The sequence below is a fragment of the Eumetopias jubatus genome, unplaced genomic scaffold (assembly GCF_037043125.1).
Source record: "Eumetopias jubatus isolate StellerSeaLion01/CBP00866 unplaced genomic scaffold, mEumJub1_p1.0 scaffold_16, whole genome shotgun sequence".
In the NCBI taxonomy this organism is placed as follows: Eukaryota; Metazoa; Chordata; class Mammalia; order Carnivora; family Otariidae; genus Eumetopias; species Eumetopias jubatus.
Window position 1 is genome coordinate 18,755,828 of NW_028274822.1, and position 20,443 is coordinate 18,776,270.

Genomic DNA, 20,443 nt, shown 5'->3' on the forward strand with positions numbered 1-20,443 from the left:
ACTAAGGAAATGCAACTTAAAATCACAGTGAGATACCACTACACTCAACACAAAATACCTAAAGAAAACAAAACAAAACAAAACAAAGCCTAACATCATCAAATGCTGGTAAGGATACAGAGCAACAGGAATAACTACTAGCATTGTAAAATGTTTCAGTAACTTTGGAAAAACAGTATGGCAGTTTTTAAATTACACTCACATTTACCATATGGTCTAGCAATTCCAATCCTAGATATCTGTCGAAGTGAATTGAAATCTCACAATAATACAAAATCCTGAACATGAATAGCTGTCGCAGCTTATTCATAATCACCAAAATCTGGAAACAATCCAGATGTCCAGAAACAGGTAAATGGATAAACTTTGGTGCACCCATATAATGGAACATTATTTAGCAATAAAAAGGAATGACCTACTGATTCATGCAACAATATGGATGAATCTTAAATATATTTTGCTAAGTGAACAAAAACAAACCTAAAAGGCTACATGCTGTATGATTCCGTTTATGCCGAATTTTGGAAAAGGCAAAATTATATGGATGGAAAACAGATCAGCAGTTGCCAAGGGTTGGTTGGTGGGGATGGGATTGGTTACAAAGGGGCTACAAAAGGTAATTTCCAAGGTGTTAGGAATGTTCTGAATGGTACTGTGATGGTAGATACCTGACTTTGTCAAAACCCAAGGACCTATACACCCAAAGAGTAAACTTCACTGCATGCAAATGAAAGAAAAAATAATGGATTAACCAGAATGCCAGAGAACCCAGAATGAACTGTAGGATGAATATAACTATATTATAAATGTATGACATAACATCACTGAAGGCTGTAAAGGAAAAAGGAGTTGACCTGGGTAGCTGGAAAACAGGCCAAAACACTGCTCAGAGTGAAGCTAACTAAAGACAAAAAGAACTGTACACAAATACTGTGTTCCAGGTGGTAAACTGGTTTTTCACAGAGGTACAGGTTCGCAATTCTAAATTACTTTTTGTATCTATCAGGGTTGAAAAAACAAGTCTATTATTGTAAATAATGAGAGTCTGGTTTCTCACGTTCAGAGAAAAAAATTACCCATAAGCAAAAGGGCTAGACTGGACTGAATCCCGTGTTGCTTGATTAAAATGGGAGATATTGGTGTGAACTCATATCGTTTGAATATATAGACAGGTAGAGAAATCCTTACAGGTATGTGGGTATACACGCATTAGTGTGCACATCTAGATCTTCCAGTCCTGCCCTGTCAGAGGACCTAGAAGCAGTGAAAGGAAAACGAGCACACCCAGCAGCCAGATCTTAGCTTCTAATACTTCTACTGTAGGGAACCAGGGCACCCTCAGGAAAAGAGCTGAGTCTAGGACTGGGGCAGGCAAAATACAAGGTGAGTGAGGAGCCTGTTCTAAGTCAGAAAATAAGGAAGTACTTTAAAAAAGAAAATCTAGAATCCTATCAAAATGACACTGAAGCCAACTTAAGGGAGCTCCCTATAGCCAATGCTGGAATAATCTGAGCAACAAATTGGTATTATGAAAAGTCTATTCCTCAGTTAAGTGCCTGCTAAGTTAAGGGCTTGCTGCTGGGTCATGTGGGGACCAAAAATAAGGCGGTGGACCTTGGCCCCACGAAGATCTCAGTACAGTACATACTACATGTATTTATATTTATGAAGGTTGTGTGGCTTCATTATCATAATGAAACACAAATTATGTCTCAAAATATAAACATACATACATGGAGTATAAAGAAAGAAGTAAAATGGTAATCCTCAAAGAAAACTAAGTAAGCAGGTACATGAAATATAGTACTTACTTCAGCCTGGAAACATGACAAAATGGTATCAAATTGCTGAAGATATGAGCATTCATACACTGTAATGAGCATAATGCATCTATAGAAGCACATCATTATTCCACTACATTACACTGATTAAATCTCACAATTCATTTTAAAGACTATTCATATCTAACCAATGATTTAGAGGGGGATGGAAAGTTGAATTAACTAAGGGAGCACCAATCATTGCCTCTGGCAGAGCTTTTAAAGAATTAACTTGCAAACAAAGTTAAAAAAGAATGAAAAATGAGTCAGATGAGTACTAAGATAGTGGAGAAACTACAATGTGCAGAGAATAAAAACTTTCATTTTTTAACCTAATCCCACAAATAAAAAAAATTTTAACTATGTTTTTAAATTAGGCATTCACTCCTGCATTAGAACTCAAAAATTCTCCCCTTAGTCTGATGGTGGGAGGTGGCCAGGGGTGAGGAAGCAACAGGAAAAGTAGTCCAGAATCACTGAAAATAAACTACCACTAAAGAAATTTGAGAAGATTCACAAAAATAGATCAATTTACTCTTACAGAGAATGCCAACAAAAAAAGAACCATGCTCCAGACAGGTTAAAGGAATAATTCCAATCCACTTGGTGTCATGAGAATGCAGGATTATCTGATTTTGCAACCACTCTACCCCACCATTTAATTTCCCCTGGAGTTTTCACAGCATATCTTAAAAATATGTTTAATTCTTTCAGTGTAAATATGTACATAGCCACATGTTATCAGGCTGGCATACACATTCTTTTCAAATGTTCTTCACTTACGGATCAAATTTTGTTATCTTCGATCCATCAATCATCACGTAACACATTATAGAAACATTTCCAAAATTAGTGTGTATGTATTTCCCTGGGACATATATATATAATAAAAGTGATGGCAGTGCCACAAAGTGGTAGAAGAAAAACAGATAAAAGAATTTATTGGTAAAGACAATAGGTTTGAAGTGCCTATAAACATCCAAGTGGAAATGGAGACTACCAAATTAAATGGGATCTTTTTAAAAAAAAAAAAATCCAGTATCTGGAACAATGCCATGCTCGGAGCATGTGCACACTACAATTTGGTCAAATGACCTAAGGCTGTTCTACATTTTAGCTGGCATATTTCTTAGACAAATTAATAAAACTTTATTCTGATGAATCCACAAGATGGGGTTGTTTCTTTGGAAATGAGGAAGTCTATTACTCTAATGAAGAGATACAGTACTCTGAGAATGATCACAAACCTGGTAAAGAAATTTGAAATCAGAATATTTTAATGAGGGGCGCCTGGGTGGCTCAGTCGTTAAGCATCTGCCTTCAGCTCAGGTCATGATCCCAGGGTCCTGGGATCAAGCCCCGCATTGGGCTCCCTGCTCTGAGGGAAGCCTGCTTCTCCCTCTCCCACTCCCCCTGCTTATGTTCCTTCTCTCACTTTGTCTCTGTCAAATAAATAAATAAAATCTTTAAAAAAAAAAAAAAAAGAATATTTTAATGAATTTACTCTTCAATTAGAATTAATTCCTTCTTCCTATTTCCTATATATCCTGTTTATATCTGCTTTGTGGCAATTATGTTTTTAAAACTGTGTGGGACTAATTAATCACCAATCAGAAAATGAATCTCTAGAGATGCCTGGGTGGCTCAGTCAGTTAGGCATCTGCCTTCGGCTCAGGTCATGATCCCAGGGTCCTGGGATCAAGCCCCGCACCAGGCTCCCCCACTTGGTGGGAAGCCTGCTTCTCCCTCTCCCACTCCCCCTGCTTGTGTTCCCTCTCTCACTGTGTCTCTCTCTGTCAAATAAATAAATAAATAAAATCTTTAAAAAAAAAAAAAGAAAATGGATCTCTAAAATTTTCCACTTATCTCTAATAAAACTAGTAGAGAGCAATTTTTTCTTCTCCATATAAAATTCTCCTATTAAGATTCAAGCAGAGGGAAGACTTCAATCTTTGGGGGTATAGCTGCAGTTTGATTTCTTTCTCTTTTTATAATTAAAAACAAAACAAAACATTTCAAACTACTTAAAGAACTATAAAAGAAAATTTGGAGATGATCTTCACTTTTTACCTTTTAATTTCTTTCCATTCCATGCATTTCCTTATAGATCACTCATTAGCACACTTTATTTATATGAGAGAGAGAATGAGCACCTGTGCATGTGCACAGGGGTGGGGAGAAGGAGAGAGAATCTTAAGCAGGTTCCATGCCCAGTGGGGAGCCCGATGCGGGGCTCGATTTCATGATCAGAGACCATGACCTGAGCCGAAATTAAGAGTTAGACACTTAACTGACTGAGCCACCCAGTGTCCCTAGATCACTCATTAGCACACTTTAATCTAAAAAAAAATGAATGAGAATGTAAAAGCACCTACCACATTGCACGGATATACAGGTATTCAATTTTTTTCTTCTTTTGTATTATTCAACATAATTACTGAAACAAAGCTATCCTCCTGCAAACTTGATGACAGAATATATTAGATAAATCATACCAAATTTTTAGTAGTAACACACTATAAAGTATTTTAGTAGAGAATAAAATTTTAGAAAGATTAGCATACTTCGAGTAAAATCCCATCATAGAAATCTCTCTATACCAGCTGAGTCTTTGTTGAGTTTTCTAAAAAAGAGGAGTTTAACTTGAGTAGCTTTGAGCAAACATATATAATCAGTAGATACAGATCTGTGGTTCCAGGTACTCCATTTTTAAATAAAAATAACTATATTTACATCCCCAAAGTCATGAGACCACCTGAGTAGAGGGGGATGGGTTAGATGGTGCGGTAATAAAGAAATCTTCAAGTGGAGATGGAATTACAGATATTCTCCCAGTAAAGTCGATGAGTAGAGACCATTTTTTAGTGGTGCTGTGTATAGGTGTCTTAGGAATCCCATCAACTGGGAGAACTATGGATGACACATTATATCTACATTTAAATTACATTGTTATATAGTATATCCTATAATCTGTATGATTCCGGTTATAAATACATTAATGAGTTAGCCAAATGGTACAGTTTTAACATCAAACTGAAAAATTTTACCTTCAAAATACATTCATAAGTACTACATGATAAAATTTTTGTTATATTCATAGTTTATATTTAAAACTGTGTTGGGGATATTAGCTAATACAATTGTACAGGAGAAAGTGGTCAGAAGCATAGTAATTGAAAAAGAAAAGGTAAGGTTATTTCTATTTCCAAATAATATGATTATATATCTGAAAAATCCAAAGAATCAATGGAAAAACTTATATAATCAATAAGAAAATTTTATAATAGTATCAGGCTATATAACTAACAAAAGTCAATAGCATCCATCTATACAAACAAAAACCAGTTAAAGGGTGTAATGGAAGAACAATAAAATTAACTACTTAAGCAACAAATTAACAGATGTCCAAAATTATACAAGGGAAATTTAAAATCTCCTAAATAACAAAAAAGTAGACCTGAACAAATGAAAAGACATTACTATGTTCCTGGATAGAATCCAACATTATAAATTCTTCCTAAATTGGTTTATAAATTAAATAGAATCCTAATAAAAATGCCATCAGGTTTTTCTCCTCCTGGAACTAAACAAGTTGATTATAAAGTGCATTTGGAAAAACAAGCAATAGCCAAGAGAACCCTCAAAAAGAAGAGCTAGGGCCTTAGTGACTAAATACGAAAATGTGAATTAGCCACAGGCCAATGGGACAAAATAGAAAAACAGACAAAACTACATACAGAAACTTAGTATATAGTAAGTGCTTTGGAGTGCATAAGCAGATAGCTATATAGGGAAAGATAATATCCATTCTTCACACCATTAAGCAGGACCAATTCCAACTGACATGTATGGGAAACAATACTGGAAATGATAGAAAACATGGAGAATTACTACAGCAAGGAAAACTCTCAAAATTATGACATAAAATCCTCAAACTATTAAGACAAGGGGTCAGTAAATAGGATTATGAGAAAAATAAGAAACACATAAGCAAAGTAAAAAGAAAAATAACCAAAATATATTTGAACCTTATAGATAGATAGAGGTTTAATCAAACCATCCCATGTAAAAGTGACCCAGAGATATGAACTGTTAGTTTGAATTACAAAAGACACTTACATGAAAAGATGCAAAACTCATTCCTAACAAGAAAAACACAAAATAAGACAATTTCATTTCTCATTTATCCGAGTCACAAAATTCCAAAAGTATGACATACACTCCATTGGAACTGATGTGAAGAAACAGGCCCTTATACATAGTTGCTAAGAATGCAAAATGGTACAACTCCTACAGCAAAGAACTTGGCAATATCTGACAAAACTAGACATACATTTATCTTTAGGCTCAGCAATCCCACCTCTTGAAATGTATCCAAGATATACTGTCAGCAAATGAAAAGACATATGCACAAGTCTATTCACTGCAGCCCTATCCATAATATCAAAAATTGGAAACAACCTAAATATCCATCAATAGGAAACTTGTTGGAAAAAAGATGGTCCACCCACAAAATGGAATACCACACAACCAATAAAGAGGCAGAGGGGATGTCTCTAGTACATGATCTCCACGATATGTTGTTAAGTGAGAAAAGCTAGGTGAAGATAAACTAATGTGTATGTTACCATTTAGGAAAGGGGGTATATAAATATATGTATTTGCTTATGTTAAAAAAGTGGAGCAAAGAAAGAACAGTCTTTTCAATAAAAGCTGCTGGGCAATGTGAAATCTGAACATCTACCTTACACCATATACAAAAATTAACTCAAAATGGTTGAACAACCTAAATACAAGACCCAAAACTATGGAATTTTAGAAGAAAACACAGAAGGAAAGCTTCATGATATTGGACAATAATTTCTTAGATAGGATACCAAAAACACAGGCAAGGAAAAATAAACTGGACTATATAAAAATTAAAAACTTCTGTGTATCAAAGAACATAATCAATAGAGTAAAAAGGCAACCTATAGAATGGGAGATGGTAATTATAAGTCATATATCCAATAAGAGGTTATATCTAGGATATGTAAAGAACTCCCACAACTCAATAACAGCAAACACAAATAATCCAATCAAAAAATGGACAAAGGACTTAAATAGACATTTCTCCAAAGGCATACAAATGGTCAACAAGCATATGAAATGATGGTCAACATCACTAATAACCAGAAAACTGTAAATCAAAACCACAAAGAGATAGTACTTCACATCTATGAAGATGGCTGTTATCAATAAAACAAAAACTACAAGTGCTGGTGAGGATATGGACAAATTGGAACCCTTGGTAATGTGGCGGGAATGTAAAATGATGCAGCTGCTGTGAAAAACAGCACGGTAGTTTCTCCAAAAAAATTAAAAACTGAATTACTACATGATTCAGGAATCCCATTTCTGGGTATATATCCAGAAGAACAAGAGCAGGGACTTGAAAAGGTATCTGTACTCTCACGTTCATAGCAGCACTATTTACTAAAAGGTGGAAGCAACTTAAGTGTCCACTGACAGATAAATGGATAAACAAAATGTGGTCTATACATAAAATGGAATATCATTCAGCCTTAAAATGGAAGGAGATTCTGACAATTGCTATAACATGGCTGAACCTGGAGGACACTATGCTACGTGAAATAGGACAGTCACAAATACTGTATGATTTTGGCTGTACAATGTACCTGAGTAGTCAACCTCAAAGACAGAAAGAGAATGGTGGCTGCCAGGGATTGGGTGGCGGGGAGAGAAGGGGAGTTGCTGTTTGAGGGTACAGAGTTAGGGTGTCACTTTCACAAGATGGAGATGTTTTGGCGATCAGTTCCACAACAATGTAAATATATTAAACACTACTGAATTGTACACTTGGAAATGGTTACGATGGTAAATTTATGTATGTATTTTATCATAATTATAAATATTACAAATGGGAGGACAGGAGAATAATCCCTAAGCTAAAAAGTAATGACTATTTTCAGGGAGCAAGGAAATAAAGTAAAGGGCGCAGGGAAAGAGAGAAGCTAAATTTCTCTGAATATACTTTATTTTGTTGTTTGACTTAGGAATTATGTAAATGTTTTATATCACCATAAAAAATACATTTTAAAAATGTCAATCTAAAAATTGACCTATGTAATTAAGATTAGAAAATGCTCTTGAAAGACATATTTGAAAAAATAAAATAAAATTGAAAGTATAAAATAAATAATTGAAAGTGAAATGAAAACAAACTAACCTAAATGTGTATTACATGGGTGGTATAATCACACAGGGGAGCTATTCCCAGGGACTTTAAGCATAATTCAACTATCTTTATGAATTATATCCTAAGGAAATCTTTAATGAATTATATCCTAAGGAAAAGAACTGCAAAACAAATACGAAAACACCACACGATGTTTATGGTAACCATACTGTGGTAGTGCTGACATATTCTGAACTGCTGTATGTTTATTGTGGAGGAAAAGCAGATTAATGATTACAGAGATGTTATTTAGAAACAAGGTTGTAAAAACTGGGGTTAGTAGACACAGTAAAGAAATTAAGTAAAAATTCTAGTACTAAATTTAATAGGAAGTATCAATATACACTCAAGATATTATATATATTTTAAGATCCAAACAGAAATGTGTAGATGTGTCCACCAGAATGACCAAATAACAAAGAACACATCTAACACTCAGTTTGTGAGTTAAAATACCATTTCCCACTAAAAGGATGAGGGGCTCCTACATGCTGACTCAGGCATGAGTCAGGAAATACACACAATGAACCTAGAAATCCTGTCAGCAAGTAACCTATCAAAGAGTACTGTGGTCAATTCGAAAGGATTCGGAAGTCAACTACAGAGGCTCCCACTGGCCAAAGACAAAACAATTTGAACACTCCTTAAATGAATAACTATAATGGATCACAACATAAATATGTTTTAATCCATAAATTCATAACACTGCTAAAAAGTAAAACAAATCACCTCAAGCATTTATCCCGTCATTCCTGAAGTAGAGCTCAGGGTATCAACTAGTGATAAGGATAAGATTCTCCTTAGAAAAGTATTCTGGCTAACAAATGAACAGGGCATGTTAGAATTCAGATTATCAGGATTCACCACTCTAATGAAAACAACGGCACAGATCATCACAGTACAAACTCCCCAATTCATACCACAAACAAATCACAAGGAAAAGCACAGGAGAGAGGTGGCCAGAGACAAGTAGATAGATGGATTGACTGACTGACTGACTGATAGGAAGCCAATGGATTAAAAGAAACATAAAAGGGCTCCTGGGTGGCTCAGTTGGTTAAGCGACTGCCTTGGGCTCAGGGCATGATCCTGGAGTCCTGGGATCGAGTCCCCCATTGGGCTCCCTGCTCGGCAGGGAGTCTGCTTCTCCCTCTGACCCTCTTCCCTCTCGTGCTCTCTATCTCTCATTCTCTCTCTCAAATAAATAAAATCTTTAAAAATAAATAAATAAAAGAAACATAAAAGACATATAAACTAACTGTAATATATGGGCTTTTATTTGATCCTAAACTGAATGAACAAACTGTAAAAAGCAATTATGAGACTATGAGGGAAGTATAAATACTGAGTTATTAGATAAAATTAAGAAGTTTTAATTATTTTTGGCATTTTAGTGGTATTGTATTTATGTGTGTGTGTGTGTATATATATATGCATGTACCTACTAATATAAAAAGAGCCCTTGCTTTTAAGATACAAACTGAGATATTTACAAATAAAGGGATATTGTATCTGAGAACTGTTTAAAATGGGGGGACAGGTGTTTGGAGGGGTAGACATAAAATTAGACTGTCCATGAGTTAATAACCGTTGAAGCCAGACACCAGGTACATGGAGGTTCATTACATTACTCTCTACTTTTATGTATGTTTGAAATATTCAAAAATACATAGTTTTTAAAATTGAATAGGAAAACACATATATATTTTATTCCAAACTAATCTATAAATTTATGCTTGGCATTCAAACAGATCATTTCACAACCCATCCTGACATTTCTATGCAGCAATTCCAAGAGGAATTAAGAAAAAAAGATCTACTGGTCAGTAGTAAAGGTTAATACAATTCCTTTAAAATGATCCTTATTTGATGTGTTTTCTCCTGTCTACCAATCACTACTAAAGCTGCTCAGCATATAATTAATAGAAAGGAAAAAGGTAAGCCTGCTTTTGTAAGAAGCCTTTAAATATGCTTTGGTCAAAAACGAAACCAAACAAAAAAAGTAACTCATCTCTGTTATCCTGCTCATATGCCTGAATAGTTAACTTCAAGAATGAATATTCCTGTTGTGCATCATGATGATCCCATGCAACCCACAGGGCCACAGGACATGTATATAGCCACTGTTTTTTAAAAAAGGAGGTAAGAATGTACAGAATTGCATAAGAACTCCTTAACCAAAAATTCAATCTAAAACAAAATCTCTTGTAAAATCGGTCTTTAAATATTTAGGATAAAGGGGCGCCTGGGTGGCTCAATCGGTTAAGTGTCTGCCTTCGGCTCAGGTCATGATCCCAGGGTCCTGGGCTCGAGCCCCACATCAAGCTCCCTGCTCATTGGAGAGCCTGCTTCTCCCTCTCCCTCTGCCTCTGCCTGCCACTCTGCCTACTTGTGCTCTCTGTCAAATAAATAAAATATTTAAAAATATATATATTTAGCATGAAAGAAAAAAATAATCAAAACTCCACTAACATGCTCAAGAAGGTATACAAGTAAATTCACTGATTACATATATACATATTATACCAACATCACTGCACTTATGCCTTGGGGAGGAGGAAAAGGATATCTAAATTAACGTACTGAGCCTCATCCAATGACTATTCATTAAGTCACATGGGCAAAAGTGATTACTATAGAGGTTTGTCAAGTGGATCATGGCTATTAAAAGATGACTGAATATATATAAATCCATACTCACATTATACAGATAAGTTCTAAAACCAGACAGTTGGCCAATCATATCTGAAAGATTAACACATTTTAAATCAAAATAACAGAATATGTATCAAACGTTAATGTAGTATATTCAAAACCGTTTCCGTGCTTCCAGGAGACAACTATTTCAGTTGAAAGTACATACTGCACTAGCAGTCCCCTAGGTACGAGCTGTGATGAAGCTCTGTAAGACCACAGGCATTTGCTGGAGAAGCAGCAAGACTATTCTTCACCAGATGCCATAAAACCATAAGAGTTATATAGAAACTAAAGGTTGTCCTGCATAATAACAAATTTTAGGAATTGCCAATATATAAGGGAAAGCCTGTAACCCTGCCCTGTATCAGGTGTATGTGTGTGTGTATGTGTGTGGGCGGGTGTCATTTGTTAGAACAAGAGGCATTTAGGGAACAAATAATGAACTAGTTTTTGACTGTGCTAGGTAGAACCTCAGAAGTCAAGAGAAGAGCATGAGGGTTTCAATGTACAAGAAACAATTTATTTTTCACTTAAAAAAAAAAAAAAACCCAAAGATTTAAACTGCCTAAAGAAACTACTTAATGTTATTTATCTGTTTTATATATTGTGACTGTGGTTAAGATTTCATATGTAAGTTTACTATCTGAAAAGTTTGAAAAACATAGATTTGTTCATTCCCCTCCTTTCACATAAAAAGAGACTGAACTAGATAAGGATGTGCAGAAGCCTGGTGATCTCTCTGGGCCTTACAGCTATTACTCGGTGAAGCAGGACAATGTGTCAGATCTCCTGATACCCCTTTCCATTGGACTTCCCAGCTAGTAATCTGGTTCCGTAAATTAGTTGCTTATCTGTCATTAGAAAAATCATTTGAAAAAACAGTGTTTTTCTCCCTAATTATTGTCATCTGACTGAGAAACTATGAAATGAATGTATACAGATCCTTGGTTGAGGAGGGAGTAATGTTTGAGATAATCACCTTTTGAAACCCATCTCTCCTGCCTCTTACCCTTCCATTTGAGAATCACTACGCTGGAATCTCTTCTCCACAACACTGGCCAGTGATGAAATGGAATCGGAAAGACTTCCAGCCTCAAGTGCTCAACCAACTTCTATACGGGAAAAGCTTGGAATGGTCTCAGAATCCTGATCACATCTTAAAATAGGTCACATCTGAGATTATGTGGTCACTTTAAACCCTACGTAAATATGTTACAAGAAGCACCACGATGCTTTAGGTTAAGACTACAAATGCTCAACCCTCTACCTATCACCCAGAATTCAGAGATTCATTTCTAGTTCAGTTCCTCTGACTTCGATATTATTTGTTCTGAAGACTAAGCTTTAAGACAAAGAACAAACAAGCAAAAATCAAAACCAAACCAAACCTAAGACCTGCCAGCTGCCCCCTAGCACAGAATAAAGAAAAAGCCTTCTTCACTTCACGACTGTGATAGAAAAGTGTTTAAAAGCTAATTTATGTCTCTGTACCCATGAGCTATGCCAGAATTTGTTTAATATTGTTTAATTATTAGAGGGATGCTATTTCATTAGACATCTTAAAATCAGCAGGAATATTCGTGTAGTAATAAGAACAATCCCTCCTCTTCCATTTCCATTCCCTAGAGCTGAGTGTTCTTTAGTACAAGTACACACTTCAGATAGAAGTTTCATCATCATTTTTCAGTAAAATGTAAAGTCCTTTCAGAAGGCTTCCAGAAACAGAACTGTGATTACAGCGCAGACATTAACTGTAAGCAACAATTTTTAATAACAACAAGCAATAAAATAGGTGGTTGTGGTTGTTTTCATCTCTAAATCAAGCAACGAAAACCTTTTCAGGTGATGAGTAAGTTGTATAGAACAAACACAGAAAATATGTACAGAAAAATTACAAAAATACTAAGTATTGTTACAGATGACTGGATTGGCATTTAACAGGCTGAAAGAAACCAGATCAATCTCAATCTTGCTGGGGTCAATTTGGGTGCTCAAACCAATAAAACAAATTTTTTTTCTTTATGTTTGTGTACTAAAAGTGCTAAAATATTAACCAAGTCTGCAAATGTCATGCACAATAAAACCATTTATAAATATTAAAACACTTATCTGTATCAAAATCCGCTTAACAAAAAATAGAGTAATAAATCATTAGGACAATACTAAGGAAAAATAAAATATAAAATACCAAACTTCCCTCCAAAAAAGCAGGAAGAGGAAGGGAAGAATGGATTCAGCAAAGACATTTTAGTATACTTTGATCATTTTCATCCCAGAACTTAAAAGCAACACTTGAACAAAATCTACAATTAGCTATTACAATTAAAATATCACAGGTAAAATAGGTTCATATAATTTTCTTGCAATAACTAAATTACTATTTTCCTTCCAAACTATAGACTATTCTGTCACATGCAGATCAAAAGGCTTCGAACTAAAATATTAAAACAATGCACTTACATATAACATCCAGTCAATAAAGAGATAATAAAATTAGAAATATGGCATAAAATTATAAATGTCTCACAATCCAATCAAAACTGGATGTGTGCATGCATAGTAGGTGCCCAAGATTTAAAACATCATAGGATAATCGATTCTGCTTTTTGTTCTGTAAAAACAAGGTGAACAGGACTCTGAGCTCCTGTACTGGAATAATCTGTACTAGAATAAGGAAAATTTATATTTGAAAGCTTATTAGACACTAGTTCTATTACAAAGACATGTTCCGGTATTCGTGGGCAGTGTTTTGTAAAGTACTTTATTTCCATTAGCATTATAAATTTTTGTTCCTCAGCAAATCAGCAAGAGACTAATGGCACAAATCAATATCATACTCTTCATAGCAACTAATATTAGGTCATTTATTACAGCAAAGGCCACTAGAAACTCAGCTAAAGGTATATCAGGCATTTCAATTTGAAGACCATTTTTTTTTAACACTGTGTCACAGGTTCAATGAGTTTTTCTTTTATAAAGTAGTCTTCATAGGCTTAAAAGCCTTCAACTCCTTAAAGCACTAGTAAGTGTACAAACACCCCAAAGAAAAGTGAGCCATGCCTCCTAGGGGTCTTGCCACCAACTACAACTCAAGGAGAGGTAACCAATTTCCGCACTGAAGGGAGGGAGACAGACTCATGAAAGAGAAAAAGAAGGGGGCATGAGAAAATAACTACAATTATTTCAAATCCTTTCAGCTCCAGAAGCTTTTCCACAGGGGCCAGTGGCATAAGAGAAAGAAGCAGGCAAGGAGTGCCCCACTTACCGGAATCCCCCAATTCCTCACTGCTATGCAAGGACGAAGTGACTGAACTTCCCCAGGCTCCACTCCTGCTTTGTTCCACAGGCTGGAAACTGCCCTGGGGCTCCTGGTGAGAACTGGAAACCAGGCTGCTGGCTATCTTCGTATACAGAGGACTTCCCTGGCAGCGTGAAATTCCTTATTCCTGTGGAGTTCCTAACCTACAGCATTAAGGTAATGCTACAGAGTTCTGTTTGCTTAGAGGTAAAGTCTAAATAACCAATGGATCCAGATGCTTTCATTTTTAATTTGCCATTTTACCACTATAATTTCCAAGACTTATAAAAAGGATTTAAGGACTATTGCAAGAATATTATATATCACCTCCAAGAACTCAAGTCACATAAAAGATTTTCCTTTAAATAGCTGAGACTGAGGAAGAAGAAATTTTGTTATTCTATTAGGTTAGTAGCCAAATACAGATAAGCACAACAGTTTAATGCTGTTAAATACATGATCAGTCTAGAGTGCTTACACTTAAGCCCCACAGCTCTGACACTCTAGAAGAAAAAAGAGAAACAAATCCTGTAGGTCCCCACTTAACACTGTAAACAGATACACAAAGACACAGTGCGCTTTGCATAATATAGTTTGTCTTAAGACAAACCCTTCTGCCTCTCAATATAAAAATTTCCACAGAACATCAAGCGCTTTTTCTATAGATCACTTAGTCATAATTCAGTACTTTCCCTTTCTAATCACAATGCACAATCACATCCAACTGGCTCCGTGAACACGACAAGGTAACAACCACAGATATTTCTGAGCAAACCTCATCCTTTCGTTTCAGCGGATTCGCAAAGTAGGCATTCATTACAAAAGGGCTATTTTAGAATTCTCAGTTCTTCGTAAGCAACCAAATGATTTGCCTTTTCCCCAAATCTAATTAGAATATTTTTTCTGAAAAAGAAAGATACACCCGGAATGCAACAAAAGACCTAAGAAAGTAGTCAAGGAAGCAGAATGTGAGGAGTCCACAGAGATACCACAAAGTGCTTACACTAAAGCTTCGGGACTTTTTTCCCATCAAAGAGCTCTTATTCTTAGCCAATTTACTCTTATTTTATATTTAACTCAAATAAGTTTGGCTGCCTGGCTTCCACACTCCCAGAACAGTGATAACAGTAAATTAGACATCAGGGGCAGAAGCTCCTGGGGATGAGACAAAACAGCCCACCAGCAAAAACTGGTAACGATTCCTAGACAATAAAAAGAGGAGGAAGGAAAGTTATCTTTTAAAAATATGAAACGTGAGAGGCATTTCAGTCTGGGTCCTTTTATGTTCAGATAAACAAGTCTACTCTCTTCAATAAGCAAATGGTGGTAATTATACAGCATGGGCCAAAACAACAACTCTGGCTATTGGGAAGATGTTTAAAAAGCCAGAGACATCGTGAAATATTTCAACAAAAAGAGTTAACATTTTTTAAAAATCCAAGCATTTAGTAACTTTTAAACCCTCAGTTATCTAGAAAATCATTCCATAATAGGCTGTTAGAGAGTCCCAAATAACTGAGGCATATATAAAAGAGAAAAAAGGAAGGAATGCTGTGTTGTTTAAGGCCTTTTGGGGGTGGGGGAGGAACTCACTTAAATCCTATTTAGCAAACCCCATTCCTAGCCTTTTCCCATCCTTTCCCCAGCAAACCCTGAAAATATCTGCCTACCACAGAATGCATTAATATTTAAATTTTTACCAGCTACAAGAGACTTCGCCCCTACCTCTGTAATATATAGTTCCATCTTACCTTCTTGTATATTGTTGGTCCATCCATATTTGTGCTCAGAATGACCACTACCTTATAATCATCAGAAAGTGACTTCAATTCCAGGTTAAAATAGGTACTACAGTGTGGCTTGTTGAAAGTCAAACCCAAAACATTTACTAGGAGTGTCTTTCACTGAACAAAGAAATCCTATTCTGTTTCCAAGGGGGATAAAAAAGACGAGCCTAACCCTGGTAACCTTAGCACAAAAGGAAGCTAAAAAGGCAGAGACTCGATAAGAACAAAGGATTGTTCTTTCTGATGACATCAATACGTATTAAACACGATGTGTTACACATCCTTCTATCAATATCTGAGATGATAAATTTGCAAATTAATACTACATTGGTCATAACTGCATACAATTACAATAGCACCCTCTTTAGAAGAGATTTTGATTTATATAATGGTAGTAACTTTTATGTGTTTAATGTTTCTGAAATTAAAGGAGGAGATGAGCCACAGTGCGCAAGCAGAATACAACATACGAGAAATAATTACACTTGTGACCTCATGCCCTATAAGGTCACTCTGCATCACAGGCCAAAGGAAATCAGGAACCATCAGCATTTACCTCCGAGTAGTCACTGCCTGGAATGAAGGGCAAGCGTGGGTATATTTCATAAACTAGCAGGAGCTTGACCTCATAAAAAAGTCAATTATCAAAATGCTACATGTAGAATGTCACAAAAAGAAATATATAAAAGTGGGCTCTACAAAATATCTTCCCTTCAAAGTAAATCTGAGACAACTTCAACATTTCATCTTCATCTGAATTATAACACATTTCACAAAATAACATTAACCCTTCCTTAGTAAAAATAATCAACAGAACTTCTAAAAAGTATTTTGTAACATAAAAGTGATTATAAATACCTGAGAAAGAGTGATAACTCAGAAAACATTTACAATATTTATATAAGTCACTATCACAAGAATGTATGCAATATTTAGAATTCTGGTCCTGTAAACCATTAGAGTAAGAATCATAATGCACTTATCTTCAAATTTTCTATCAGAAATCAGGCATCAAAAGTTTACATAGAGCCTGCATTTATAAGGGATAAAATGTTTCCTAACACGATCTGGGACAGAACTCCATTACCTGAAGCAAAATTCTCATTATCACCCAACGAGGACTTGGTTTTTATGAAAATTTGTGAACTAGCTTTTCAGTTAAGGCAGACCATTGCTCCTTTTTCCTCGCCAGTGATTTCTGGTCTACTGCCAGAATCTCTTAGCAATATAAATTCAAGTGAATTCTGAGGCAGTGACAATAAGGAGAACAAAACTACAGAAACCAGCACAGCAAAGGCAAGGGGACCCTCAGCCAACGTTCACTACGTGTATAATCCTCTGTGCTGGATGCTGTACAGGAAGTCTCTCCTTTACCGTTCTCCGCAGTCCTAAAAAAAACAACTGGCTTCTGGCTCATTGCTCTCCTTAGGTTCTCAGACAAACCTACAAAAGGCTTTTATTACATAATGTACCTAAATAAAATTCCAGAAGACCCCAGTCACTATGACCAGCTGACTTGTCATCTTAGTCCCAGCTCAATTACTTACTGGCTGTGAAGCCAGAGAAAGGTACTTCCCACTTTAAACCTCAGGCTCCAGAGCTGTAATATGAAGGGCTATCACAGCCCATCAGCCTAGTGTGACATTCTGCTCTTCAAGCAAATGCATTTTCTGAGTCTCAGACAAACATCTAACAAAGGGACTCTTAGACCAAGCTCAGTCATAACTTAGGAGCTGCCAATACTGCTTGGGTAATTACTACACATTTTAAAATGCTTAGCCTGATTAAATTATAAGAAAATATCTGATGAATGGTGTATTTACCATAGTGCTTAATATTTTACCTACTTTAATAAGAAGACTCCTATGCTAAAAATAGGTTTTAAGTTCCTAAAAGAACGTTTTATGCTGTTAACTTGCTACGATAATCATCTTCTACAAACATTAATGATCATGGTAGAGGCGACTGCACTACAAGCACGTTATGGCAGGTGTGGCCTGTCCACCAGCTGGCTCCATAACCTTTTGATCCCTTTGGACAGCAAATCTGTTCAACAGCCCTATGTGGTCATTTCTCATTTGTTGTATGCTTTCTTCTCCTTTCACACATTCAGAATCCTTACTCCTTCAGCTTGACATTCTTTTATTTAAATAGAAAGCTCCCAGTAAAGCAAACTAATTTTACACTCAGACAACCTTAAAGTTCCAGAACAGATTACTATATCATAGAAAGAGTTGTTAGTGTGAGCTATTTTAGTTATATGTAGACTGCATGTTTATTCTTTCACTAGAAATACAATAATAGGAAGTGATAAGATTAAAATTTTAAGTGAGCCAGTATTCAGTTAATTTATAAGGAACTCCAGGATACTATAACTAACTAAAAGGACTTTAATTTACATAAATAGAAAGGTTAAATCTGACCTAAGAACAACCTAGCTTATGCTTATTTATTTATTTTTAAGATTTTATTTATTTATTTGACTGAGAGACAGCGAGAGAGGGAACACAAGCTGGGGGAGTGGGAGAGGGAGAAGCAGGCTTCCGGCCGAGCAGGGAACCCAACCCCATGCAGGGCTCGATCCGAGGACCCTGGGATCACGACCTGAGCCGAAGGCAGACACTTAACGACTGAGCCACCCAGACACCCCTAGTTTATGCTTATTTAAATAATGACGAGAAATATTTTCTTATAATTAAGAGTAATTTTCTTACACGTTTCTGCTCCAATTTATTGTTGTTGTTAATATGGCTAGAAATGACATTGTGTGAAAGCAGGATTAGCTCAAATATCTACTCATTCCTCTACCCTGAACACCATTTTAAGATCTAAGGATGCTGGAGGAAGCAAGACAGAATAAATGGTCCTTAAGAAAATCAGTTTTGTAGTCTTGACAGTCACTTAGTAACTGAGGGACCTTAAGAACGTTCCTTAATCTCTCTCGGCCTCAACTCGCTCATCTGGGGGAAAAAAAGTGGGGGGTGATAGTGACAGGAGTGCCTACTTTACAGGCTTATTTCAGTGGCTCAATGAAATAACACAGACCAGGCACTTAGCAAAAGCCTGACAGAGAGTGTTCAATTAACGGTACGTATTGTCATTATTTTACTTACTCATACTGTATCCTCTCTGGACCCTCTAATAGGCCTCTCACCTAGCAACATATACATTTTCATCATTGCTTTGGGGAGTAATTTGAGACCATATTACACCTTTATCTTGTAGCTAACTCATTCCCTTCTTTCCAGGAAAAAATAAAATAAAATGGCATTCACCACCATTGCTAATACCTTTCTTCCCAAACTGTCAAGAATACAACACTGTATGCGTCTTCGGTGTTTTCCTTAGACCTTGATATGTAGTCTGTCACTAAGCCTTAGAAATACCTTTTATTCGACTCTATCTACATTTAGATCTGGGTCCCCTATCCCCTCTGTAGTAGCTTCTCAGCTACATACTCTACTTCAGTCCACTCCCCCAATGTAGTCCATTCCAAATAAAGGTGTCCTGAAACAGTTTCTCATACTTTCACAGCAGCACTGTCCTTTCAAAAGGATCTCCAGTGATTTGCTATTGTTTCGCCTTCAACTTAGGTTTGTCCTTTAATTGGAGTATCTTGCTTCCTCCAGCATCCTTAGATCTTAAAATGGTGTTGGGGGCAGAGGAATGAGTAGATATTTGAGCTAATCCTGCTTTCACACAATGTCATCTCACAGTTTGTCTTTAAATTGGGGCATCTTTTATTCAATAAGGTTTATGATGAGCTGATGCGCTAATTCTGTTTTTCAGAATATTATGAAGCTAACAGTCACAAGTGACTGAACAAATACGACTGTTCAGGCAAATGCTCAAAAGCAAAGCTTTTTTCATCCTAGTCTTACTCTTCTAAACATTTTTTTACATTGTAGAAGATACTAAAGCCTATGCATATCTAAGTAAGAACTTTAAGCCTAATACCTTTCAAAGAGTCCCTATGTTTAAAGACTCTGGTTTTTCAACTTCCTTTTATTAAAATGGAAAAATTCCCAGTGAGCAAATGAAAGTCAATATTATCTCAGTAAATTCTGTTACCTAAACAGATTAAAGAATTTTAATTAGAGTTGTTAATATGGTTATATGTAAAACACATATTTGCATTTTTATAGATTATGAATGTATTTAATATAAAGTGCTTACCACAGCCTAGGCATTGTTCCATGTGCTTACCAAAGATTACCTCATTCCAAACTCAGAATAACCTTATAGTCTATCATCTTCATTTCATCTGTGACAAAAGTGAGGCTGAGAGAAAGGTTAAATATCCAAGGTCACATACCTAAAAACAACCACTAGAGTCACCACTGACAAACATCTGGTAGACTTACACCAGGTATAACAATTATAGTCCTTTTTTTTTTCTTTAAAGATTTTATTTGACAGAGAGAGACACAGCGAGAGAGGGAACACAAGCAGGGGGAGTAGGAGAGGGAGAAGCAGGCTTCCCGCGGAGCAGGGAGCCCGATGCGGGGCTCGATCCCAGGACCCTGGGACCAAGACCTGAGCTGAAGGCAGACGCTTGACGACTGAGCCAGCCAGGCGCCCCTACAGTCCTTTTAGAATCTTG

The 20,443-nt window shown here is 36.1% G+C and overlaps 1 protein-coding gene across 4 annotated transcripts in view; it reads right to left on the reverse strand.

Moving 5' to 3' along the window:
- WDR7 (WD repeat domain 7) overlaps nucleotides 1-20,443 on the reverse strand; it is a 364,436-nt gene that overhangs the window by 209,715 nt on the left and 134,278 nt on the right. The gene's annotated exons all lie outside the window — the stretch shown is intronic.